Source organism: Bos grunniens, chromosome 5 (assembly GCF_055505025.1).
Source record: "Bos grunniens cultivar Pamir isolate PY7600 chromosome 5, Bosgru_T2T1.0, whole genome shotgun sequence".
Taxonomy (NCBI): Eukaryota; Metazoa; Chordata; class Mammalia; order Artiodactyla; family Bovidae; genus Bos; species Bos grunniens.
The window spans coordinates 9,943,692-9,971,573 of NC_141169.1; the positions used below are offsets into that span (position 1 = coordinate 9,943,692).

A 27,882-nucleotide genomic window follows, 5' to 3' on the forward strand; every position below is an offset into this window, starting at 1 on the left:
AATCCTGTAGACAGAGGAGCCTGGTAGATTGTGGTCCATGGGGTCGCTAAGAGTCAGACATGACTGAGCGACTTCACTTTCACTTTTCACTTTCATGCATTGGAGAAGGAAATGGCAACCCACTCCAGTGTTCTTGCCTGGAGAATCCCAGGGATGGGGGAGCCTGGTGGGCTGCCGTCTATGGGGTCTCACAGAGTCAGACATGACTGAAGCAACTTAGCAGCAGCAGCAGACACACCACACAGACACAGAATGCAGAATCTAATGGGAAGATGTGTACGCACATGTGTGTATGTGCATAGATAACTCAATGATAGTGGCCCTTTTTCTACCTTAGTAGTACCTGTGAGTATTTTCACTTCAAGAGTAAATCTCCAACAAAAGACTCTGTAGAACTTGTAACTTAAAAAATGAGTTTAATTTGGAATTGCAAATACAGAAAAAAGAATTTCAGATGATGGGAAGAGCATATGAAAAAGCTTGCATGAAAAAGGACTGTTTAAAAAATTGAAAGCAACACCGCCATTACCTACCTCCAGGCTTCGTACATGGCGGGAAAAAACCCACAAACAGAAAACAAAACTCTATCCATTACACCCAATGTGAAATGGTGGTCATCTAATCCTTGTAACTGAACACATTCTTAACCAATACAGTGCCTTTGTGTGTTCTATAAGAGACAAAAAATAAATAATCTCTCTGCAGGCACTCTGAGATATACCAATGGCAGGACAGCAGGAAAGGCAATAGGATTTACATATTGTGCACAGAGAAAAACTGAAGCCACTGTGCAAAGCAAGGGTCACTGGAGCTTACAGTACAGGAGAACACAGAAAATCAGCGGCACGTTCACAGACACAGGGGCCACAGGGCGGGCATGGAAGAAGCATCTGCTGAGACGCGGTCTTACATCAAGATGTTATGGAGAGAAAGCTGGGGGAAGGAATGGAAGGGATGAATTAAAAAAACAGGTAGGTTGAGATTCCAGAAAATGCTCAGGGGCCCTCCTGTAATGCAGCTAACTGTGTACAGGTGTCACCTGGCCCTCATCTCCTCAATCTGTGGGAACTGGGGCTTAGGTAACTGGTACAAGAAATATGATAAGATTGTGGCTGCTGCTATTGCTGTAACAAACTGTTCTTGACTCTGACCCAGGAGACTAGTGTCTTCTACCAGGATCCATGAACCCATAGGAGGCTAACTTGTTAGCCTGTGAGAGGCTAAGATCTCAGATCCTTTAAAGTTCTTGACAGAGGCGAGTAATGGAAACGCATATGCTCTGTTCACAAAGAAATACAGATAATAAATAGCCTTAGAAGTCTGCACTTTTCATTACGTAACACGGAAAGATGTTCTAGTGATACAATTCCCTGGAATATAAATAAAGCATGATCAAGGCTGACTTGGGGCAGGAACTTGTACCAGCAATTCAGAGTTCTGATTAATAGGGACAGGGACCAAAAGTGGAAAGACTAGTTAAACAACACAGTAGGCAATGTGGTCCTATGAAAAATGATATATTCGGGAATTCCCTGTCGATCCAGTGGTTAAGACTCAGTGCTTTCACTTCTGGGGCCCACATTCAATCCCTGGTTGGGAAACTAAGATCCCACGAGCCATGCAGCAGGGGCAAAAAAAAAAAAAAAAAAGATATATCTGAGGTTGGAGACAGACTCAATAAAAGAAATCTAGTAAAGGTTACCAAAGTTTAAGAAATTAATATTGATTAGAAGAAGAATCTCTCTTAGGACTTTTAAAAAGACTTCTTCAAACCAACAGATAATTTTTTTTTTTTTTTCCCACCATGTTGCTGCAAATGGCATTCTTTTGTTCTTTTTTATGACTGTAGTATTCCACTGGGAGTGGACTTGATGGGTGTCGTATTCCACTGTGCATACACCCTGCATCTTCTCTCTTGATTCGTCTGTTGGTGGGCATTTACTTTGTTTCCATGTGTTGGCTATTGTAAATAGGGCTCCTGTGAACATAGGGGTGCATGTATCTTTCCGAATTATAGTTTTGTCTGGATATATGCCCAGGAGTAGGATTGCTGGAGCATACGGTAATTCTATTTTTAGCTTGCTGAGGAACTTCCATACTGTTTTCCATAGTGGCTGCACCAACTTACATACATGATGATAAATTTTCATCATTTCAAGTGTATGAAGACTTATGATGCTAGAAAAGAGAAAGGAGTACAGGACAAGAGGTCAACAGAGGCTTCCCAGGGGGCGCTAGTGATAAATAACCCACCTGCCAATGCAGGTGATGCAAGAGACACGGGTTCAATCCCTGGGTCAGGAAGATCCCTGAAGAAGGAAATGGCAACCCACTCCAGTACTCTTGCCTGGAAAATTCCATGGACAGAGGAGCCTGGCAGGTTACAGTTTATGGGGTTGCAAAGAGTTGGACACAACTAAGTAACTAACACTTTCACTTCACAAAGAAAGAAATGTTAGTGAAGGTATTAAAATGAGTTCTATGTTAGATTAAAAAATTATAAGAATTTGGAATTTGGAATCTGAGAGACCAAGATTCAAATTCCAGGTTGGTCACTTAAAATAGTAATAGCGTCTACTAGTAACTGAGTATCATCTAGGTGCGTAGACCGCTGTTAAACACTGACAGCTAGTACTTCAAACACAAGTAATTTTCACAAAAAGTACAAGAGTTATGTACTACTTTATATAAGAAGAATGTGAGGATGAGAATTAAGTAAGAGGCTGAAGGACACAAAGTTGTTGAGGGGTGCAGTCAGAACTCCAGCCCAAGCCATTTAAAGACAAACCACAAACTCAATTTTCCAACTACCACATATAACCTTATTTATCACTCATGAAATCCATTTACTGCACCATAACCCAGAGTTCAAACGAAGAAAAAAGAAAATATCAGTGAGCACTTTTCAGTGGAATTCTGGTTTCATATTATTTGTGAGGGTCTTAGGTCACCTTGCAGAACACAAAATTACTGGAAGTTACAGGACAAATGGAGTAGCTAAGAGCTAACTGTTGTTATAGCTGGATAATAGTTATATAAAGATTCATCTACTCTGTAGTTCTGTATATGTTAAGATTTTTACTTTTTTTTTTTTTTCATTTTAAAGGGACTTCTAGGAATTCTATCAGGTCTCATTTCCATGTTTATTTCAGTCACTGACAGCAGACCAAACTTCCCCAGGTCTCACCCCAACACTGGCAGACTCTTCTTTCCATACTGCCCGGTACATTCCTTAATCTGACCCAGTCCTTTGTCCCTCCTCTCCCTTCTAAATCATCCTTCAGTGCCCTCTGGAATTCCTCCTGATTAACATTTTGCTTTTCTCAGCTACAGAATGAAACTTAGTTGGCTCCTTGAAAAAGACCTTTCTCCAGTAAGTTTCACTCAACTTGAAGCTATTTGTTTTTGAAGTTCTTTCATATCTTTGGGCCTGGTGAAAGGATTCCCTATTCTTTGACTGTTTCTCTGGCCAATGATTCTTATTCAGTCAATACCACTCCCTAAGAAGCAAGCAATTTTGTGGAGGAATTTCTGCTCATGTTGATAATTTTAAAATATATATTACTTGTTTATGGATCAGAAGCATGAAATGGATATCTTGCATAATTTAAAAATGTATAATTTGAAAAATTAGTCCCTCTAAGAAAGAACTGACTCACATTCCATCCAAACGTAGACTGTAATACTGAACAGCCATGCAGAAGAAAAATCTATTTGTAATTTAGTCAGTTCAGTTACTCAGCCATGTCCAACTCTTTGCGACCTCATGGACTGCAGCACGCCAGGCCTCCCTGTCCATCACCAGCTCCCAGAGTTTACTCAAACTCATGTCCATTGAGTCGGTGATGCCATCCAACCATCTCATCCTCTGTCGTCCGTTCTCCACCCGCCTTCAGTCTTTCCCAGCCTCAGGGTCTTTTCCAATGAGTCAGCTTTTCACATAAGGTGGCCAAACTTTTGGAGTTTCAGCTTCAGCATCAGTCCTTCCAATGAATGCTCAGGACTGATTTCCTTTAGGATGGACTGGTTGGATCTCCTTGCAGTCCAGGGGACTCTAAAGAGTTTTCTCCAACACCACAGTTCAAAAGTATCAATTCTTTGGTGCTCAGCTTTCTTTATAGTCCAGCTCTCACATCCATATATGACTACTGGAAAAACCACAGCTTTGAGACTTAGACGAACTTTTGCTGGCAAAGTAATGTCTATGCTTTTTAATATGCTGCCTAGGTTGGTCATTCTTCCAAGGAGCGTTTTTTAATTTCATGGCTGCAGTCACTATCTGCAGTGATCTTGGAGCACAAAAATTACCTGAGCCGAAACACATTTTATGGGGGTGGGGGGAGGGTGTTGGGGGTAGAGGTTTCAGGATTTTAAATTACATGCGGATTTTTTTTCCAAAAGATAACTAACCTTTAAAAGCAGAGAATAAGATATTTCATTTTTGTTAATAATAATTTTTTTAAGTTGCTCAACATTTTGGAAAATGTCACTGGCAGCAAAGCTATTTGTGGTATTTGACTCACTAATAAAACACATTTTTATCAGTCCAAAAAAAGGTTTTTAAAATATCAAACATTTAGTAAGTTCAAAGACCAAAATAACTAAAGAAGACCCATTTCACAATAGCTTTTCACTACCAATTTTAAAAAGGAGATTCCCACAGAACTCAAGAATCCAGAAAAAAGCAACCAACGTATCATTTGCCTACCTTAAACACAACATGTATTAACTCATTTTTTCTTTCTTCACAATAACCTTTTTAAATGCTTTTAGTATACGGAGAGGGGCTTCCATGGCAACACTAATGGTAAAGAACCTGCTGACCAATGGGGGAGACAGAAGAGATGCAGGTTCGATCCCTGGGTCAGCAGGATCTCCTGGAGGAGCACATGGCAACCTACTCCAGTATTCTTGCTTGGAGAATCCCAGGGACAGAGGAGCCTGGAGGTTACAGTCCATACGGTCTCAAGCGTCTGACATGACTGAAGCAACTTGGCGTGCTTACATATATGGAGAAGAGATATATTCAGCAGAGCTTTGTACTTACATCAATTAGAATTCTTGGACAGTAAAGGTATACCTAAGCACAACAATCATCACTCAGAGCTATTATTTTTCTGAAACTATGCACATTCAACTAAAGAAAGTACAATTTTTAAAAATGTCATATGCATTAAAAATTATTTAATTTTTAATACAATAAATGCCTAAGCCAAGTTTTGACACTTCCATAATTAGAATAAATTGTGTGGTCTACTATGTAGTTTTTGGAAAACCTAGTTAGAGACTGGAGAAGGCAATGGCGACCCATTCCAGTACTCTTGCCTGGAAAATCCCACGGACAGAGGAGCCTGGTAGGTTGCAGTCCCTGGGGTCGCTGAGTTGGACACGACTGAGTGACTTCACTTTCACTTTTCACTTTCATGCCTGGAGAAGAAAATGGCAACCCACTCCAGTGTTCTTGCTTGGAGAATCCCAGGGACAGGGGAGCCTGGTGGGCTGCCGTCTATGGGGTCGTGCAGAGTCGGACACGACTAAAGCGACTTAGCAGCAGCAGCTACAGACTGCTTCACATTCCTTTTTCTTATTTATTCCCTATCATAAGTGAGGAGTCTTACAAATGAATCGAACAATTCATTCACCTCCAAACATTAGTTCATAAAATCGATTTAAAAATATTAGTTCCCTTAATTTTCAGAATCCCGCCCCAAAATGTAATACCATATTTTTCTTTCCAAATGCCTCAGTCTCTGTGATCTATGCACATCTGATCCTAATATAAGGAATCCATACAAATTCTTCACGTGTTCTAGTTTTTCAGTAAATTTTTGCACAATTACTTCTCTATAAGATGCTAAGACTAGGGAATAGCAGTACATTTTCATCATATGAATCACAACAAGGAACATAATTACAACAGAACTAAACACCCAAGTAAGCTTAATTGTATCAATGTACCATAAATCATACAAATGTGGCTCTAAAAGCATGCTCATTTCCCTTCACATTTAGAAGAAAATCAATTAAGCAATCTAAGCAAAGCTTTTGGAAAAAAGAAATAACTACACAGCTCCAGGGGAGGGGAAAAAATTCTGTATTTGGGATCACACAATTATAAACCACGAATTTGGATAAGTGACTGTGTTCCCCAAAATGAAAGTTACTACGTCCAGGAACGGTATTAGGAGAGTTTAAAGACAGATTCCACTTGCTTTCTTCAGACAGACCATGCCAATCCTGCCAGCACCACTGCCGCTTTATCTGCCTCCCTCTTGGTAATACACTTTTTTCCATCCTCCATTAGTCCTGTATCTAGCATGTACTACTCTGTCATCACTCAACCTCTTCCTAGCTTTTCCTAGCCTTCCCACTCTGCTCCTAAGTCAAGAAATGGTTAACAAAAGAACCTTTACAGCACAGCAAAAAGAATACTGAAATAAGATCAAATTAATATAAGCATTTTTATGTAAAACGAACTAAGCAAAATAAACAACTGTGGTTCTCACATTAGGTAGCTGAAAAAGGTCACATCTATCTATAATACAATGACTGTAAACTGCTACAAACATGCACGTGCACACGTAGACACACACACACACATACACACACACACATACACAGCCTCAAGCCAGAAAAAGTGGGGTAAATTAAAATGTATAAATTTTCAAGACTAATCATGAAACATCCTGATTAACTTTGTAAACTAGCAACCAATTTCATCTATCACACTGAATCAGTTATGCTGTCTAACAACTTGGTAACATACAACATAAGTACTTTGAGTTCATGCATTTAAAAGCTGAATTTGCACCGTTAGACTAAAAAAGCAATCTTACTTGTAAAGAACCTAAAAATATAATACTCTAAAAAACAGAAAATGAAAACAGAATTTCATTTTCCACAGTTTTAAAGTACCTTGCCCACCAACAGATTCTACACTGATACTATCAGACACAACTCAGGCAAGGACAATTCAACCATACCACCTCCTGCTGGGATCCCAATCAGATCTCAGGGCTCAGCAGTTTCAAGGTCTTTGAAGAGCAACAACATTCATGATTAGAGAGGCAGCACTCTCATTTTCAGCAAACTCAACAAATAATAATAACAGCCTAAAAACTACAGTTACTTTTTAAACAGAAAATGACATTTTTTTTCTAATTACAAAATTAATGTACATTATAAGAAAACTTTAAAATAGAGAAAAGAAAATAAAAATCACCCTTTATTTTAAAATAAACAACCATCATCACTTTGATACAGATCACTCTACTAGAACTTTTTTCTTTTTTAAACCCATAAATCTATAATTGTAGGCATCTTGTTTTGAGACTTAGTCATATAATGTGTGCATGCTAAGTCGCTTCAGTCATATCCAACTCTGCAACCCCACAGACCATAGCCTGCCAGCCTCCTCTGTCCAAGGAATTTCCCCAAGAAGAATACTGGAGTGGGATGCCATGACCTCCTCCAGGGGATCTTCCTGACCCAGGCGTCTCCTGAGTTGGCAGCGGTATCTTTACCACTAGAGCCACCTGGGAATCCACCTCTTCATTTTCACAAAAATGTTAGTAGCTACAGAGTATGATATTAGATTATGAACACAGCATGATTTATTTAATCAGATCTGTGTGGTGGGACATACAAGCTAAATAGCCTTTCAAATAAATTTGGGTGCCCATCTCTAATTTTTATAGCTCTTTAAACATGCTGCCAAATTTTCCTGCAAGAACATTAAGGTTGTCTCACTGGCCTTCCCAGGTGGCCCAGTGGTAAAGAATCCCCTGCCAATGCTGGAGATGCTAGAGACAAGGGTTTGATCCCTGGGTCAGGAAGATCTAATGGAGTAGAAAATGGCCACCCACTTTAGTATTCTTGCCTGGAAAATTCCATGGACAGAGGAACTGGGTAGACTACAATCCATGGGGTCACAAAGAGTTGGACACAACTGAACACACCGTTATTAAGATTGTTTTAACTCTCGCCGAACGTATTAGACAAATAATGGCTTCACTGAATCCTAGTTAGCAGGATGAACTTCTGTTCTCTTTTTAGTGGCTTTATGTAGTTCTTTACATATTTTCACTTTTTGTTACTGACACCCTCTCTCAATTTTTATTCTGGTTTATTCATTTCTTTAGTATTTCCAAAAGCTCTTCATATAATAAAATGGTAATCCTTGTCTAGCATATTGTCAATTTATTGTTCTAGCTCACCTTTTAATTGTTTAAGTTTTCCTTCTGGGATTTTCTTCCTGTGGTTTTATGTTAATAAAATGTTTTTCCCACTTTAAGACCTATTAAACACATACTTTAATTTTTACCATCTCATTTTTAAACTTTTTCATCTCATATTTAATTTCTTGTACAGTGAGTCTGGATTCTAATAATTTTTTTTATAAGCAAGTGTTCTAGTCACAGACATGGATAACCCCCTCCTGCACTGGCAGGAGGCTGTATGAGTAACAGTTCTAGGTTCACCCTCTGGGGCTCTAAGCAATCCCTAACTCTGCACCACCAATTCAAAATGGCATCTTTGTATTTCTATATATGGCTATGTTTTAGCTTTCTATTATGTTCTACTGATCAATTTATGATAATGCCCAAATCACATTATTTTTATCATTAAAAGTTAATAGGATTAAGGGTTTCCCTGGTGGCTCAGACAGTAAAGAATCAAAGCTGGAGACCCAGGTTTGATCACTGGGTGGGGAAGATCCCCTAGAGAAGGAAATGGCCACCCACTCCAGTATTCTTGCCTGGGAAATCCCATGGACAAGAAGAACCTGGCAGACTGCAGTCCCTGGGGTTGCAAAGAGTTGGACACGACTGAGTGACTAACACACACACACACTGTCTCTAGCAGTTTCCCTTCAATAGTATTCATTCTCAAAACTGGCCATTTCCAGACAGCAAATTCTCCTGGTAGAATAATTATTTCAATACATTTGAATTAATGTATAAATTATTTGGAGAAACCAAACAACATTAATTAGCTGTGTGATCTTATAAAATGGGAGCACTACAGGGCTGTGCAATGAGTTAGAACTAAGGAAATGAAAGTAGATAAGAATTGTGGACAGACAGCAAACAGCAGTGGGATCTGAATGAACTGAACCTGAAAAGCAGTAAGCAGTGGTAACACGACAACTTTTGGATTTCTAGTTCATGGTATCATTCTGGCACACAGATAATTTAGAAAGAGAAGAAATGATGAGAAGTTTGGTGTGGAGCATCTAAAATATTTGTAGCATATGTAAGAGGAAAGGAAGGACCAAGGGAGAAGTCAAAGGCTAAACCTTTTCTAAAAAGCGCAAGGGGAGGCTCTCAAGATGGCTCAAACGCAGATAAGTAAGACAATACAGGCAAATAAATATTAAAACAGTTCTGACTGAGGGTTCTCTAGCTTCTCTGAGAAGTAACTGTGTTTACCTGCTGACAAACATGGGTAAAAGTTAAGGACGAGGTAGTGGGATATAGGCTTCAAAGTTTAAAATACGTTCAGTTCAGTGGCTCAGTCATGTTCGACTCTTTGCGACCCCATGAATCACAGCACACCAGGCCTCACTGTCCATCACCAACTCCCGGAGTCCACCAAAACCCATGTCCATTGAGGCGGTGATGCCATCCAACATCTCACCCTCTCTCGTCCCCTTCTCCTCCTGCCCTCAATCTTTCCCAGCATCACGGTCTTTTCCAATGAGTCAGCTCTTCGCATCAGGTGGCCAAAGTACTGGAGTTTCAGCTTCAACATCAGTCCTTCCAATGAACACCCAGGACTGATCTCTTTTTTGCAGGAAAATATGAAACTGAGTTAAAAATACGTAAAGGATTTCCAGATAAGTACTGAGGGTCCAGCTCAGAAGGAAAACCCTAAGACTTCAAAAATAGCATCAATCTGTCATATCAGTTCAGTTCAGTTCAGTGGCTCAGTCGTGTCTGACTCTTTGCAACCCCATGAATTGCAGCATGCCAGGCCTCCCTGTCCATCACCATCTCCCAGAGTTCACTCAAACTCATGTCCATCAAGTCAGTGATGCCATCCAGCCATCTCATCCTCTGCCATCCCCTTCTCTTCCTGCCCCCAATCCCTCCCAACATCTGAGTCTTTTCCAATGAGTCAACACTTCGCATGAGGTGGCCAAAGTACTGGAGTTTCAGCTTTGGCATCATTCCTTCCAAAGAACACCCAGCACTGTTCTCCTTTAGAATGGACTGGGTGGATCTCCTTGCAGTCCAAGGGACTCTCAAGAGTCTTCTCCAACACCACAGTTCAAAAGCATCAATTCTTCGGTGCTCAGCTTTCTTTATAGTCCAACTCTCACATCCATACATGACCACAGGAAAAACCATAGCCTTGACTAGATGGACCTTTGTTGGCAAAGTAATGTCTCTGCTTTTGAATATGCTATCTAGGGTGGTCGTAACTTTCCTTCCAAGGAGTAAGTGTCTTTTAATTTCATGGCTGCAGTCACAATCTGCAGTGATTTTGGAGCCCCAAAAAATAAAGTCTGACACTGTTTCCACTGTTTCCCCATCTATTTCACATGAAGTGATGGGACCAGATGCCATGATCTTATAGTTTTCTGAATGTTGAGCTTTAAGGCAACTTTTTCACTCTCCACTTTCACTTTCATCAAGAGGCTTTTGAGTTCTTCTTCACTTTCTGCCATAAGGGTGGTGTCATCTGCATATATGAGGTGACTGATATTTCTCCTGGCAATCTTGATTCCAGCTTGTGTTTCTTCCAGTCCAGCGTTTCTCATGATGTACTCTGCATAGAAGTTAAATAAGCAGGGTGACAATATACAGCCTTGACGAACTCCTTTTCCTATTTGGAACCTGTCTGTTGTTCCATGTCCAGTTCTAACTGTTGCTTCCTGACCTGCATACAGATTTCTTCAGAGGCAGGTCAGGTGGTCTGTTATTCCCAACTCTTTCAGAATTTCCCACAGTTTATTGTGATCCACACAGTCAAAGGCTCTGGCATAGTCAATAAAACAGAAATAGATGTTTTTCTGGAACTCTCTTGCTTTTTCCATGATCCAGCGGATGTTGGCAATTTGATCTCTGGTTCCTCTGCCTTTTCTAAAACCAGCTTGAACATCTGGAGTTCACGGTTCATGTATTGCTGAAGCCTGGCTTGGAGAATTTTGAGCATTACTTTACTAGCGTGTGAGATGAGTGCAACTGTGCAGTAGTTTGAGCATTCTTTGGCATTGCCTTTCTTTGGGATTGGAATGAAAACTGACCTTTTCCAGTCCTGTGGCCACTGCTGAGTTTTCCAAATTTGCTGGCATATTGAGTGCAGCACTTTCACAGCATCATCTTTCAGGATTTGAAATAACTCAACTGGAATTCCATCACCCCCACTAGCTTTGTTTGTAGTGATGCTTTCTAAGGCCCACTTGACTTCACTTTCCAGGATGTCTGGCTCTAGGTGAGTGATCACACCATCATCATTATCTTGGTCGTGAAGATCTTTTTTGTACAGTTCTTCTGTGTATTTTTGCCACCTCTTCTTAATATCTTCTGTTTCTGTTAGGTATTTCTGTCCATACTATTTCTGTCCTTTATCGAGCCCATCTTTGCATGAAATGTTCCCTTGCTATCTCTAATTTTCTTGAAGAGATCTCTAGTCTTTCCCATTGTGTTGTTTTCCTCTATTTCTTTGCATTGATCGCTGAGGAAGACTTTCTTATCTTTCCTTGCTACTCTAGAATTCTGCATTCAGATGCTTATATCTTTCCTTTTCTCCTTTGCTTTTCGTGTCTCTTTTCACAGATCAGCTGTTACTAATTTAAAGCTCATCACTGCTGCAAGTCCAATTCTACTGTATAAACTTAATTCATAAATATTTTCAGGAAGTTGTCTAATTTTTGGAATGAGTGAGGAGGAGGGTCTCTGCATATCCTTTAGCTGTTCAAACAGGTAACTCAGAAGCAAGTCTTATACAACACATTATTTGTGCAATTATACTTGAACATAACAACTTTATTAATATCATCTTCTATCAATATCTGACATTCTCCCACTGGATTTTTTAAGTTACCAAACTTAGTAAGAAAGACTCCAGAATCATACTAGTTTTAGGTGAAAATTCTTTCTACAATCTTTATACTATACACTTTCTTTTATTAACTACAACCCAAGTCTCAACATAACTGCATTTGTTTTAATGATTAGTAATTCCAAGTACTAGGCTTTGGTATTTACACCACAAAAATCCCTCAACATGAGTCACACAAACAATGCTAGGAAAACAAACTAGGCAGTAAAATAAGGAGAGAGACTATCTTCAAAAGGAACTACAAAAAGAGAGACAAATACGTAAAGTATATTCTATCTTAAAAGTATCAACGATGGTTCTTAGTAAGTTTAGTGCTGAGGCTGGAAAAACAAACATCACGCTCTTAAAGCTCAGTAGTTCAAAAGCTATTGATTATACTCCCAGAGAAGCAATGAGTAATCAAAGAAAACACACAATGCAAAATACCTATATTTAGCTTTCAATAGATATACACCTTGTCTAAGATTTTCAGCTCACAACATACTTGGTTTAAATGAAAATAAAAATAGTGAAACCTTTGAACATTTCTTTTTCTTTTTTTATTTTAGAGATACATTTGAACATTTAGAGTATCCTGGTGGCTCAGATGATAAAGACTCTGCCTGCAATGAGGAGACCTGAGTTCAATCCCTGGGTTGGGAAGATCCCATGGAGAAGGGGATGGCAACCCACTCCTCTATTCTTGCCTGGAGAATCCCATGGACAGAGGAGCCTGGCAGGCTACAGTCCATGGGGTCCCTAAGAGTCAGACAATGACTAAGCGACTAACACTTTCACACTTTGAACATTTGATTGATGCTTATATTTTAAAAGTAATGTCACTCATGTCAATGCCATAATTTCTCTCTTTTTTTTTTTAATTAAAAATCACTTTATTTCTGAAACCCTAGCTAGGGAGTAAATTGGCTATGTGTATAAACAAGTTTTAGCAAAGGGTAGAAAGATGGAGATACTCAGCCTAGATGAAATTAGCTAAAGATCCAGGTGGCATATTTATGAACATGTCTTGTTTAACATGGGCTTCCCTGGTAGTGTTGGTGGTAAAGAATCCACCTGCCAATGCAAAAGACACGGGTTCATGTCTTTTTCCTACTCCAATAGTCTTGCCTGGAGAATTCCATGGACAGAGGAGCCTGGGATGTGCTACACTCCATGGGGTTGCAAAAACTTGGACACAACTGAGCACACAGCACACCCGTTTAATATACTCGAAAATATACGGTACAGCTTATTAGAGGTTCCAAATTTCTGTACTGGGATTCCCAGGTGGTTCAGTAGTAAAGAATTCACCTGCCAATGCAGGAGATGCAACAGACCCGGGTTCGATCCCTAAGTTGGGAAAATACCCTGGAGGAGGAAATGACAAGCCATTCCAGTATTCTTGCTTGGGAAATACGATGGACAGAGGAGCCTGGCAGGCTACAAACGGAGGGGTTGCAAAATGTTGGGCGCGACTGAGCACATTATCTGACTTAAGCACTCCAGTATTCACAACCTTTCCTCAGCTACATCCAATGATGCATGCGAGCCATATGACCACTCTTCAACTTCCTGGACGTTTGGGCAATAATATATTTAATTAGTCTATGCTTCAGTTTTTTTAATCTTAAAATGGGGATGACAATAATTATGTCCCATAAAATTTTAAGGATTAAAGGAAATAGGTTCACAAAAAGCTAAAAATTAGTGATGCACAAAGCAACATTACAACTTAGTAAATGTTTTATTATCATTATAACAACTCCCATCAGAGAACACTCAGATGTACAAGTAAACAAGCTGATAATAGCTAACTTTTATTGGAAATTTACAATGTACTAGGCACTATTTTAATACTTTATTTGGATTATTACATTTAATCCTCACAGGTACGTACTAGTACAGATTCCTTTGCTCAATGCTGTTTCAACTGGAATCGCTTTCTCCCTTCTCTTCTGTGTTAATCCAACCACAAGCATGGTAGGTACCAATTGAAACCTTGTCTAATTATTTCAAATGTAAAACATCAGATTATAAATTCTTAATTCCTTAATTTTTAACTCATTCTAGTTCTTGATTATATACACTATATATATATAGCTCTGGTGCCTTTTATGTTGGAAATTCTGCCTACTTAATTAAGTCTCAAAGTTTCCAAACTGCAGAGACCTCATCCAGTATTATTTCTGGATCTTTCAGCTTCTTGTCAGTAACACCTATATAATGGGAACATAATGAATATACATGCAAATTCCCTAAAATCTTTCCAAAGACTGTCCTACGGCTTCCCTGATGGCTCAGTGGTAAAGAAAGTATCTATCAAAGCAGGGGAGGCGAGTTTGATCCCTAGGTTGGGAAGATCCTCTGGCAAAGGAAATGGTAAACCACACCAGTATCCTTGCCTGGGAAATCCTATGGACGGAGGAGCCTGCTGGGCTACAGTCCATGGGGTAGTCCAACTCACGGAAGAGTTGGACTCAACTTAGCTACTAAACAACAAGAAAATTGGCCTATAAAATTTTTCAACAATTTTAACAGCATATTTATTCATTTTTATTCAAAAACATTCCTTCTGCTTAAAAATACATTTTGAAAAATCTGTAATCAGTTTGAAGTAACTTCTGATAATCACAGTCAATTTCATTACAGATTCTAACAAGAAACAGGATTTTCAAAACCTTGCTGTATACAGAATACTGTGAGAAACACTATCTAAATTCAGTGAAGACTCATTTCTTCAGCAATGAACAAGCAACACTTTCCTCTTACATAATGAATATGGATCATTCTCAGCGTCAAATCCCTTCTCTTGAAGAATGAAAACTAGTGATTAATAAATTCAGAGGACCCAAACCTAAAATGACTCTAAAAGGACTATAGGCAGAAGCCCTGAAACTTTTAAAATAAGTTATCTTACTAGCTTTTGTGAGTATGGGTATTTATAAAAACACTCAGAATTTCCTATAGTCAAACCACCTGTTGAAGTTTTAGGGGGCAGGGAGAAAAAAGATTATTCAATAGAACAGAAGGCAATCTAACACACAATGAGATTTCCCCAATGCAATTTGCTTCTCTGAGAATTCAGAAATGGAAAAACACAATGAAGAATAATTTGTATACATATTTGAACAAAAAAGAATGATAGAACCGAATCCTCTGAAAATGAACAATTGTCCTGGAATCCTCTTTTCTGCTTATAGAAACAAAGCCACCAAACAGCTTCTCTGTTTCCTTTGGCCAGAATTTCCACCAATGGTCAGTACTATTAAAAAGTAACTAAATAAGGAAAGGTTATAGGAAAAGGGATCCTAGAGAAGAATATGGGGAGAGTTATAATTATGCTACAGGGTCCACATGTACAGCTAAAGCTCTGTACAGGTCCTACAAAGACAATGTAGCTTTTTGATGTGGCGTCTATAAATCTCATTTTCAGTCCTCTCTCTCCTTCAGGAGCATTTGTCTAGCCCCATTAAGAAGCTTTACATTTCTGTTTAAATTTCCTTGTCAAACTACTGCTCAATTGCACTCATCTCACATGCTAGGAAAGTAATGCCCAAAATTCTCCAAGCCAGGCTTCAGCAATATGTGAACCATGAATTTCCTGATGTTCAAGCTGGTTTTAGAAAAGGCAGAGGAACCAGAGATCAAATTGCCAACATCCGCTGGATCATCGAAAAAGCAAGAGAGTTCCAGAAAAACATCTATTTCTGCTTTATTGACTATGCCAGAGCCTTTGACTGTGTGGATCACAATAAACTGTGGGAAATTCTGAAAGAAATGGGAATGCCAGACTACCTGACCTGCCTCTTGAGAAATCTGTACGCAGGTCAGGAAGCAACAGTTAGAACTGGACATGGAACAACAGACAGGTTCCAAATAGGAAAAGGAGTTCGTCAAGGCTGTATATTGTCACCCTGCTTATTTAACTTATATGCAGAGTACATCATGAGAAACGCTGGACTGGAAGAAGCACAAGCTGGAATCAAGATTGCCAGCAGAAATATCAATCACCTCAGATATGCAGATGACACCACCCTATGGCAGAAAGCGAAGAGGAACTCAAAAGCCTCTTGATGCAAGTGAAAGTGGAGAGTGAAAAAGTTGCCTTAAAGCTCAACATTCAGAAAACGAAGATCATGGCATCCCGTCCCATCACTTCATGGGAAATAGATGGGGAAACAGTGGAAACAGTGTCAGACTTTATTTTTGGGGGCTCCAAAATCACTGCAGATGGTGACTGCAGCCATGAAATTAAAAGACGCTTACTCCTTGGAAGGAAAGTTATGACCAACCTAGACAGCATATTCAAAAGCAGAGACATTATTTTGCCAACAAAGGTCCACCTAGTCAAGGCTATGGTTTTTCCTGTGGTCATGTATGGATGTGAGAATTGGACTGTGAAGAAGGCTGAGTGTCGAAGAATTGATGCTTTTGAACTGTGGTGTTGGAGAAGACTCTTGAGAGTCCCTTGGACTGCAAGGAGATCCAACCAGTCCATTCTGAAGGAGATCAGCCCTGGGATTTCTTTGGAAGGAATGATGCCAAAGCTGAAACTCCAGTACTTTGGCCACCTCATGCGAAGTGTTGACTCATTGGAAAAGACTCTGATGCTGGGAGGGATTGGGGGCAGGAGGAGAAGGGGACGACAGAGGATGAGATGGCTGGATGGCATCACTGACTCATTGGATGTGAGTCTGAGAGAACTCCGGGAGTTGGTGATGGACAGGGAGGCCTGGTGTGCTGTGATTCATGGGGTCGCAAAGAGTCGGACACGACTGAGCGACTGAACTGAACTGAACTATCCCCTATGCATATCCTCTCATCCCCCAAATAGTCAATCTGAAAGCAATTTATCATATAAATCATTCATACTAATATATACTTCCGTTTTTAAGAACAGCTTCTCTCACAGAAAAATACAAAGTTTTGTCTATGTAAAAAAACTAAAACTGATCTTGAATCTAAGTTAGCACTTAATACAGAGGCGGGCATACTACAGGTACCTGAATACTAATAAATGAATGAGCAACTTCACAAGTAAACTAATCTACTTGAGCGTAGCATGCTCCCCACCCACCAAGCGTCTCTCTCCTTAGCACTCCCTTAGTCCTAACTCTTTTATGTCCCCCTCATCCCTTGGCCCCAAGACTCAAGGACTCAGTCCTAGTTGCTGTACCGTCTTCCTTTATCCCGGGCTTCTAGTCATAATATGACCCAAGTAAGCAACCCAACCTGTGTGACCAGGAGATTCCAATTTCTCAAGCTCTTTTATACTTTGGATACACATATCTTGGGTATGAAGAGGATACAGGAACTGGGAGAGAACTGAGCAGCCGGGAGTATATGAATGCAGCTTAAAGAAACTCAATCCTGGAATGGTTCGATAGGAAGGAATCCTGGATGAGAAATTATGAGTATATGTGTATGTGCATCTAAGAGTCGGAAGTTAGGGGAAATAACTGAACTGTATTGGCAGTGGCTAGAAAAAGAATCAATAAAAAGGGAACTAAACACTTAAACAAGTTTTGTCTAATTACCGTATTAGACAAACAGGTTCATTTTGCCTTAACTTTCATTAAATAACAAACTCTATTTGTGTCCTTAATTCTCAAGTATACTGATTATACAAAGTTGCTGCTGCTGCTAAGTCGCTTCAGTCGTGTCCAACTCTGTGCGACCCCATAGACAGCAGCCCACCAGGCTCCCCCGTCCCTGGGATTCTCCAGGCAAGAACACTGGAGTGGGGTGCCACTGCCTTCTCCATATACAAAGTTAGCTAAGTGCTATTTTTTAAATGTTTTTAGAGAGAACACTATTCATGCTAACGCAAATACAAAAATGACAAGAACATGACATTTATATAGCAACTATAAGCCAGGCACTGTTTGAAGTATTTTTCAGAGCATGTCTTTTAATTTAGACAACAACCCTGTAAGATAGAAACTATTATCATCCTTATTTTACACATTTGCAAGCAGTTAAGCAACTTGCAGAGGAACCTGGCAGGCTGCAATCCAGAGAGTCACAAAGAATTGGACATGACTGAGCACATATACACTCACAAGCAATTTGCCTCAAGTCACACACCTAACAAGTGAAGGAACTGCTACTTAAACACAAACAAGTTGGCTGCAGAACCTACGTTCTTAATCACTAGGCCGTGTTTACTATTCTGTGTGACTGAGCTTGTTCCTTACTTTCACTGTTATAAAAAAGGGTCTCAAATACAGCAGGTATTTTATACAATGTTTACTAATAGGATTAAGAATGTCTAATGATTTAACCACGGGAATCTGAGTAACAACTCTTTCCTGAGCATTTTCAGGAATCATAAACATTCATTTATCTGAGATACTATAGGGTGAATGGCTGGGGAGCAGATGATCAGAAAAATATCTCACTGAATCTAAAGGTGCCATTGATTGAAAACACTGTTGCTGCTGTTCAGTCAGTTGTGTTCGATTCGGGGGACCCTATGGACTGCAGCCCACCAACTTTCCTATTTCCCAGAGCTTGCTCAAACTCATGTCCATTGAGTCGGCGGTGCCATCCGTCGCATCCTCTGGTGCCCCCTTTGCCTTCTGCCTCAATCCTTTCCAGCATCAAGGTCTTTTCCAACGAGTTAGCTCTTCAAATCAGGTGGCCAAAGTACTGGAGCTTCAGCTTCAGCATCATTTCTTCCAATGAATATTCAAGACTGATTTCCTTTAGGATTGACTGGTTTGATCTCCTTGCAGGGACTCTCAAGAGTCTTCTCCAGCACCACAGTTCAAAAGCATCAATTCTTCAGCGCTCAGCCTTCTTTATGGTCCAACTCTCACATCTATACATGACTACCGGGAAAAACCACAGCTCTGACTACATGGACCTTTGTCAGCAAAGTGACGTCTCTGTTTTTTAATATGCTCTCTAGGTTTGTCATAGCTTTTCTTCCAAGGAGCAAGCGTCTTTTAATTTCTTGGCTGTGGTCACCATCCACAATGATTTTGGAGCCCAAGAAAATAAAGCCTGTCACTATTTTTACTGTTTCCCCATTTATTTGCCACAAAGCGATGGGACCAAATGCTGTGATCTTAGTTTTTTGAATGTTGAGTTTTAAGGCACCTTTTCTCTCTCTTGTTTCACCTTCATCAAGAGGCTCTTTAGTTCCTCTTCACTTTCTGTCATTAGGGTGCTGTCATCTACATACCTGAGGTTATTGCTATTTCTCCCAGCAATCTTGATTCCAGCCTGTACTTCATCCAGTCCGGTATTTCACATGATGTACTCAGTACAGAAGTTAAATAAGGAGGGTGACAATACACAGCCCTGACGTACTCCTTTCTCAATTTTGAAACAGTCTGTTGCTCCACGTCTGGTTCTAATCAGTGTGTCCAGCTCTCTGTGACCCCCTGCACTGCAGCATGCAAGGCCTCCCTGTCCCTCACGAACTCCTGGAGCTTGCTTACACTCACATCCATTGAGTCAGTGATGCCATCTATTTGCCATAAAGTGATTGCCGGTTCTAATATTATTTTTATGTGCCACTGAGAAAGAAAATTTCACCAAACTATAATATACCATTATTTTAAAACATGTGAAGAGAAGCTAGAGCCATGTAATATTTTCAACTGTTAAGGAATATCAGAAAGAAAGCAATATTTAAATGTTTCATTAGGATCTTAACCATATGAGAAAAATTTCAATGCTACTGGACTGAATAACAGATACATAAACTAAGGTGGATCATTTTTGGTCTACTATTTGATTTGTGTCCATGTCTTCTTTATAAATACAGACTATTTAGTATAAAAACAAATATTAAGATAATAACGCTTAATCTCACACATCTGAATCAATGAACATTGACAAACAACAGTTACTTATTATTTAGAAAGGAGAGCATTCCTTCAGTACAAATATGCTTATTATGTGGTTTCTTTTCTTTATAATTGAAATTTAAGATTGGTTTAAATTGCCAAAATCCCATATCATTGAGTTTCAGTTTATTTTACAAGGATCCAAAGTTCTTGAACTCATTGTCAGAAGAAATGAACCAGACTTTTATAATGAGACAGAAAACAAAATGTCTATAGTAAATGATAAGTTCATTTTGTCTTAATTCTGACATTTACTGAAAAATGTTCTTGCGTAGCCTACTTTCAAAGTCTTTTAAGGAATGATAATAATATGCCTTTCCCATTACATAGTTCAGATCAAATTATATGCCTAACAATTACAAGCATGAAGTATTCATTTACATACCTTCCTTCAGTGTTCAGAACGCATTTACTGTTGACCAAATCACTTACATAAAAGATTTAAATAGGACACTAGGTAACAAAAATTCCATTTCTCCTTGCCTTAGCTGTTTTCCTATTCCCTTTATCAAACAACTAGTATTTCAATATTGTCCTTTTACAGAAAGTTTAAAAAAACAACTTTTACTTACAACAATGATTAACTTTTAAAGTCTGTGAGCAGAGAGAGGAAGTTTTGTATATTTGTTACTTTGACTATAAATATATTTTCCCTTTAAGACTAGAAACCTAAAGTAAAGACAACTTATGTGAAGTCTAAATTGAGACCAGGATTTCACTTGAAAGTTAGATTTTAAATACACTTGAGTCTACACACTCTATCTCTAATAACCCTTAAATAGGGACGATGGTCCCCAAACAGCACACTAAGGTACAGTAAACCCACAAGCTCCAAGGGAAACAAATACTTGTGCCATCTATGGAACACTGTATGAGCCACGAGCTCAAAAGAGTTCAGTTTCAAATTAGATCCTACTGCATTCCTTTACACGTACTCATTATCTTGCAAAACTAAGCCTCTGGAACTAAACAAAAATTTTTTAAAAGGAAAGAAAAAAATAATGGCCAAAACAAAAAATAAATGTGTAAAATGAAATGACAGAAGTTCCCATCTCATTTCATTCTACGTTTTAAGAAGTGGTCTAGTATTAATATAAGATGTATACATCCCATTAGAAAAAAATTTTAGCTATTTAAGAATAAAATTATAGTATTTCTTGGGGTAAGTCCTTGGGAGTCCAGTGGTTAGGACTCTATGCTTCCACTGGAGGGGCCATGGGTTTGATCCCTAGTCAAGGAACTAAGATTCCACATGCAGTGCAGCTCGGCTGAAGTAAAAAAAAAAAAAACAAAAAACTTTCTTCAAAGAAAAAAGTAAAAGAATTCATATTCATTATTTAGTCGTTAGAACATAAATACTTAACCTGTTTAGACCTAACTACTAAGTATTAATAAATGGTGTGATTTGGTATTTCTTTGAAGGAATTACTGGCACACTAGGGGTGTGGTGAACTGAGAAAGTTTGGGAACCTTCTTGAGTCTAAAATGAAATGCCACTGGGACTGTCACTAAATTTTTTTTTTTCCTTAACCTTGCCTCTTGTTTTATTTATTGGGAAGAAGAGAGGTAGCAGAGGGTTATATGGATAAAACTTAGAAATCTCCCTCCTGCTTTATGTTGCTTCTTTCTAACAACCTTAAGACCCTTTAAAAGACAGTGGAATCCTTTTTTTCCTTTAAGTCCCTGAAATTGGGGGTGTCTCTTTTTTCCTACAAATCTAAAATAGGGTACATATCATCAATGACACAATCTGCTGCAGACCTCGGTTGGTGTCTCCTTAGATTACCACAGAGAACTAGATTTTATGTGTAGCCTAAGTATTTCCCCCTAAATAATAATATGTAAATCTAAAAAGGCAAAAGTTGATGACATTCTCTGCGGGGACTACCAATAAACTTAATGAAACATTAAATGACTATATTATCCTCAAAAGACCATATATAAAAGTTACCATGTAGGCTCTATTAACTCTATCTACAAATGTCTAAAATACTCCTCACCTTTTCAAAGAACATTCTCCATCCCTCCCTGTTGCTCAGCTGAAGTCCAGTTCTTGTCTACAGAGTTTAGCCCCTCTGCAGCTATCTCTGAAACAAAATACTCCTAAGCCTTCATTTGGGCTGCCACAAATTCATCTTCTTTTCTCCCTAATAGGGAAAACAACTACATAGTATTCTTATGATAAAGACTCAGCTTCTTCAACAAATTCACATGGGTCGTGGTAACAATAAACATAACATTGACAATGTCAATATTATACAAAAGTTCTCCGAAGTATAATACTTTCAGAACCCTATTCTGACATAACAGTATGTTCATTATCCCAACAATAGTGTTCCTCTGAAAAATTTCAAGGCCCACAAAGCCCAATGTTGATCTGGTCATAGCAATTGAAAAGGCTTTTCAGTTGAACCAAGCTCAGGGTCTCAATTAAGAACAAGGGGTAGCAGTCAAGATCTGCTACCACTAACTTTAAGCAAGTTCCACTTCCTCCCAAGTACCAGTATTTTCAACCATAAGTAGGGTCATTTGTTTTTATAACCACATTGAAGAATATTCAAATGAAATTATGCTTATTAAGCACTTCATAATATGCTACTTATTATACAAACAAATGGATTCCTCATTCTTCCAAACATATACATGCAAATAGCAATGGAGCAAAAAAAAAAAAACAAGACAAATAATTCTCTCCTCATGGAATTCAGATTCGATTGATAGTTGGGAAATATATATTTAATCCCAGCTCCCTTCCACTAAAATGACAATGAAGAAATGTTTAAAAACAAATTAGCACTTATCAACAAAAATCGAGACAAAAGAGACCTGACAGCTAAATTCTGGCTTTAAAATACAGATGAACTGCTTATTTCACAGAGCAGAAAAAGCTGAAATCTACATTTCAACCAGAAAAGGGAGGAAAAATTATACCAAGAAATTGGGGAAAAGATTTGGGAACTGAAAGTTCAGAAGTCCCTAAAGGCAAGGGAGAGGACTGGGCAAAACCAGGGGGAATGGTGAGAAGTCTGTTTAAGAGGGAGTTAGGACACCCCACTCCCTGTCCTCTTCAGGCAACTATCTTATCCCCATGGAAAAGGTTTACTCTACAAACACTCAAAATTTTCCAAGCCAGGCTTCAATAGGACGTGAACCATGAACTTCCAGATATTCTAGCTCGATTTAGAAAAGGCAGAGGAACCAAAGATCAAATTGCCAACATCCGCTGGATCATCGAAAAAGCAAGAGAGACCCCAGAAAAACATCTACTTCTCCTTTATTGACTACGCCAAAGCCTTTCATTGTGTGGATCACAGCAAACTGCGGAAAATTCTTAAAAGAGGTGGGAATACCAGACCACCTGCCTACTGAGATATCTGTATGCAGGTCAAGAAGCAACAGTTAGAACCAGACATGGAACAACAGACTGGTTCCAAATCGGGAAAGAAGTACATCCAGGCTGTATATTGTCACCCTGCTTATTTAACTTATATCAAAGTACATCATGTGAAATGTTGGGCTGACTGAAGCACAAGCTGGAATCAAGATTGCTGGAAAAATATCAATAACCTCAGATGTGCAGACGACACCACCCTTATGGCAGAAAGTGAAGAAGAACTAAAGAGTCCTTTTGATGAAAGTGAAAGAGGAGAGTTAAAAAGTTGCCTTAAAACTCAACATTCAGAAAACTAAGATCATGGCATCTGGTCCCATCACTTCATGGGAAATAGATGGGGAAACAGCGGTAACAGTGACAGGCTATTTTTTGGGCTCCAAAATCACTGCAGATGGTGACTGCAGTCATGAAATTAAAAGACACCTGCTCCTTGGAAGAAAAGCTATGACCAACCTAGAGAGCATATTAAAAAGCAGAGACATTACTTTCCAACAAAGGTTCATCTAGTCAAAGCTATTGTTTTTCCAGTAGTCATGTGTGAATGTGAGAATTGGACTATAAAGAAAGCTGAGTGCAGAAGAATTGATGCTTTTGAACTGTGGTGTTGCCAGAGACTCTTGAGAGTTCCTTGGACTTCAAGGAGATCCAACCAATCCATCCTAAAGGAAATCAGTCCTGAATATTCATTGGAAGGACTGATGCTGAAGCTGAAACTCCAATACTATGGCCACCTGATGCGAAGAACCGACTCACTGGAAAAGACCCTGATGCTGGGAAAGATTGAAGGTGGGAGATAGTTGGATGGCATCAACAACACGATGGACTTGAGTTTGAGCAGGCTCCAGGAGTTGCTGATGGACAGGGAAGCCTGGAGTGCTACAGTCCATGGGGTCACAAAGAGTTGGACACGACTAAGCAACTGAACTGAACAAACACTGAACCAAAGAAGAGCCTGACTCTAAGATATTAGTAATAGTCAAGGGTGGAGGTGAGGCAGGGATCCTGCTGAAACCAGTGAAAATCTACATATCAGTTCAGTTCAGTGGCTCAGTCGTATCCGACTCTTTGAGACCCCATGAATCACAGCATGCCAGGCCACCCTGTCCATCACCAACTCCTGGAGTTCACTCAAACTCATGTCCATTGAGTCGGTGATGCCATCTTTGGCTGCAAAGAATGGAAAATCTACATATAAAATAGGGGTATTTCTAGTCTCCTTCCCCAAGTGAATATCTTAAAATATTTAAGTGAAAAAAGTATATTAAATATTCCCCGTATTTTGAGACTTAACAGATAGCTGTATGCAGTATTTATAATGGTTCCTGTTTCCCTGGTGGCTCAGGAAGTAAAGAATCTGCCTGTGATTCGGGAGACACAGGTTCAATCCCTGGGCTGGTAAGATCCCCTGGAGAAGGGAATGGCAATCCACTCCAGTATTCTTGCCTGGAAAATCCCATGGACAGAGGAGCCTGGCAGGCCATGGGGCCGCAAAGAATCAGACATGACTGGACAAGACTGAGCAACTTCACTTTCATGCACTGGAGAAGGAAATGGCAACCCACTCCAGTGTTCTTGCCTGGAGAATCCCAGGGACAGGGGAGCCTGGTGGGCTGCCATCTATGGGGTTGCACAGAATCAGACACGACTAAAGTGACTTAGCAGCAGCAGCAGAGCAACTAACACTGTTCACCAAAGAGCCATATTTCACTATTAAAAAAAAAAGATTTATTATGTTCAAGTTTATATAGAAAGGGATAGAAACAAGAAAGAAAGGGAATTATATTCAGAGGCTAGATGATCATCTTGTCAGGGAAACTTCAGGCAATTAATAAAAGGTAAATCAATACAATTTTAAACAATCACAAAATGTTATATAATTGTTTTAATATACATTAGAAATAATATAGCTAGTTTACAGAACCTATAACTTCAAAACTATTATTGCTTATCTAAGGCCAAGTTTAAAAACTATTAAGTAACTATTAACTTAAGCACTTCACAGAAACAGCAGATGTTATGTGAATGTCTAAACTTTGAGGCATACTACCGCAGAGACAATGACTAAACTGGATGGTAAATTAAGGTCAGGTAAACGAAAATTACTTCAAACTCCAAAGATGCCTTCAATTCTGATTCTAGGAATATTTTTAATGATATACTTTAGGAAGCAAAGTTTTCTGGAAGTACACTGACATAACACAGGTTAAACAAAGTGGTGCTTTTTCAGACACATTTTCCCAAGATACAGCATTAGATAAAAAGTATTCTTTGAGCTATAGTAGCTTAAAGTTCTAAAAATTGGAAAATAGGTTACATGAATAAGAAAGCACTTAGATAAGGTAGGGGCTTCCGCGGTGGCTCAGATGATAAAGAATCTGCCTGCAATGCTGGAGACCTGGGTTCAATCCCTTGGTTGGGAAGATCCCCTGGAGAAGGGAACGGATACCCACTCCAATACTCTGGCCTGGAGAATTCCATGGACAGAGGAGCCTGGCAGGGGTCCATGGGGCTGCAAAGAGTCGGACATGACTGAGCAATTTTCACACTTTAGATAAGGTAGCAAAGAGGAAAACTGTAAATTAAATTAATAGAAACTACCAGCAATATGTGAACCGTGAACTTCCAGATGTTCAACCCGGTTTTAGAAAAGGCAGAGGAACCAGAGATCAAATTGCAAACATCTGCTGGATCATCGAAAAAGCAAGAGAGTTCCAGAAAAACATCTATTTCTGCTTTATTGACTATGCCAGAGCCTCTGACTGTGTGAATCACAGCAAATTGTGGTAAATTCTTAAAAGAGATAGGAATACCAGACCACCTGACCTGCCTACTGAGATATCTGTATGTAGGTCAAGAAGCAACAGTTAGAACTGGACATGGAACAACAGACTGGTTCCAAATAGGAAAAGGAGTACATCAAGGCTGTATATTATCACCCTACTTATTTAACTTATATGCAGAGTACATCATGAGAAATGCTGGGCTGGAGGAAGCACAAGCTGGAATCAAGACTGCCGGGAGAAATATCAATAACAGATATGCAGATGACACCACCCTTAAGGCAGAAAGTGAAGGACTAAAGAGCCTCTTGATGAAAGTGAAAGAGGAGAGTGAAAAAGTTGGCTTAAAGCTCAACATTCAGAAAACTAAGATCGTGGCATCTGGTCCCATCACTTCATGGCAAATAGAGGGGGAAACAGTGGAAACAAGTGGCTCACTTTATTTTTCTGGGCTCCAAAATCACTGCGGATGGTGACTGCAGCCATGATATTAAAAGATGTTTACTCCTTGGAAGGAAAGTTATGACCAACCTAGACAGCACATTAAAAAGCAGAGACATTATTTTGTGAACAAAGGTCCGTCTAGTCAAGGCTATGGTTTTTCCAGTAGTCATGCGTGGATGTGAGAGTTGGACTATAAAGAAAGCTGAGCACCGAAGAATTGATGCTTTTGAACTGTGGTGTTGGAGAAGACTCTTGAGAGTCCCTTGGACTGCAAGGAGATCCAACCAGTCCATCCTAAAGGAGACCACTCCTGGGTGTTCATTGGAAGGACTGATGTTGAAGCTGAAACTCCAATACTTAGGCCACCTGATGCAAAGAGTTGACTCATTTGAAAAGACCCTGATGCTGGGAAAGACTGAAGGTGGGAGGAGAAGGGGACGACAGAGGATGAGATGGTTGGATGGCATCACCAACTCAATGGACATGAGTTTGGGTAAACTCTGGGAGTTGGTGATGGACAGGGAGACCTGGCGTGCTGTGGTTCATGGGGTCACAAAGAGTCGACACTTCTGAGTGAGTGAACTGAACGGAACCATTTTTTTTTTAATTTTAACTGAAGGATAATTGTTTAACAATGTTGTGTTGGCTTCTGCCATAACCGTGAATCAGCCATAAGCATACATGTATCTCCCCCCTCTCAGGCCTGCCTCCCAACTGCCAATCCCACCCATCTGGGAGGTCACAGAGCACCAGGCTGAGCTACCTGTGTTACACAGCAATTTCCCACTAGCTATCTCTTTTCCACCCGGTAATGTATATACTTCAATGTTACTCTCTCACTTCGTCCCATCCATTCCTTCCCCCACTGAAACTATCATTTACGGAGCTTCTACTACACATTAGGCACCGAGTTAGCCAGGCAATAGAGGAAGTCTTTACACAACTCCCTTTTACAAACTAAAATTCTAAGACTCAGAAAGTGCTAGTCACTCAGTCGTGTCTGACTCTTTGTGACCCCATGGACTGCAGCCCACCAGGCTCCTCTGTCCATGGAATTCTCCAGGCAAGTATACTGGAGTGGGTAGCCTGTCCCTTCTCCAGGGGATCTTCCCGAACCAGGAATCAAACCCACATCTCCCGCATTGCAGGCAGACTCAGAAGGAATTTACTTATCCTTCCAGTTGGGGGAAAGAAGGGTAGCTGAACAGGAAAAAGTGTGATATAAGGGGAAAAAATATTTATTAATCCACTAAGTTTCAGAATTACATTCCCAATACTAAAGTTTTCTACATTCCTACACTCCTAACATTTAGAAATCTGCATAAAAATCCATAGAGTAAATGACTAAAGACTAATA

At 39.6% G+C, this 27,882-nt stretch overlaps 1 protein-coding gene across 1 annotated transcript in view; it reads right to left on the reverse strand.

The window, feature by feature from the left end:
• The window catches only part of PAWR (pro-apoptotic WT1 regulator), a 128,275-nt gene that overhangs the window by 47,164 nt on the left and 53,229 nt on the right, over window positions 1-27,882 (reverse strand). The gene's annotated exons all lie outside the window — the stretch shown is intronic.